General features: G+C 40.1%; 1 long non-coding RNA gene across 1 annotated transcript in view; it reads left to right on the top strand.

Annotated features, from left to right (window-relative positions):
• The window catches only part of LOC119593167, a 1,090-nt gene that overhangs the window by 364 nt on the left and 297 nt on the right, over positions 1-429 (top strand). Inside the window, exon 3 of the long non-coding RNA XR_005230504.1 lies at positions 321-416. This is a non-coding gene — a long non-coding RNA (uncharacterized LOC119593167). The remainder of the gene's footprint in view (positions 1-320; positions 417-429) is intronic.

The raw sequence follows: 429 nt of genomic DNA, 5'->3' as shown, positions 1-429 counted from the left end.
GGGAGGTAAGAGAAAGGGAAGGGAAAGTATGTGTCAAATATGGGTATAATCCTGTACATGCAGTAAGTATTGTGAGAAAGGGAAAGAGAAAGAGTTGGGGGACCGATGAGTGAGAAAGTGGGGGACATAAAGAGAAGGAAATAGGTGCTGAGTCTGGCAACATGCTCCTTAAATATTTTGTGATCAGGTACATGGATGAGTACAAGAAATGTAAAAATAAAATCACAACATTTCTTCATAAGACAACTTCAAATGAATATTGTTGGTATGAAGAATGTAATATGCAGTTCAGCATGTATGACCCGTTTAATCTTCCGCAGTACAAGTTCGGTGGACAGTGGTTAGGTTTTGAGGCCATCACGTTGGTGCCATTCGAATTCAAGCTCATCAATTCCTCCATGCTGAGTAACGTGCAGGTAAATATTTACG

Source organism: Penaeus monodon, chromosome 31, assembly GCF_015228065.2.
Source record: "Penaeus monodon isolate SGIC_2016 chromosome 31, NSTDA_Pmon_1, whole genome shotgun sequence".
NCBI classification, from domain to species: Eukaryota; Metazoa; Arthropoda; class Malacostraca; order Decapoda; family Penaeidae; genus Penaeus; species Penaeus monodon.
Note: the sequence above shows the minus strand (reverse complement) of the source record. Positions and strands in the feature narration are given on the sequence as shown.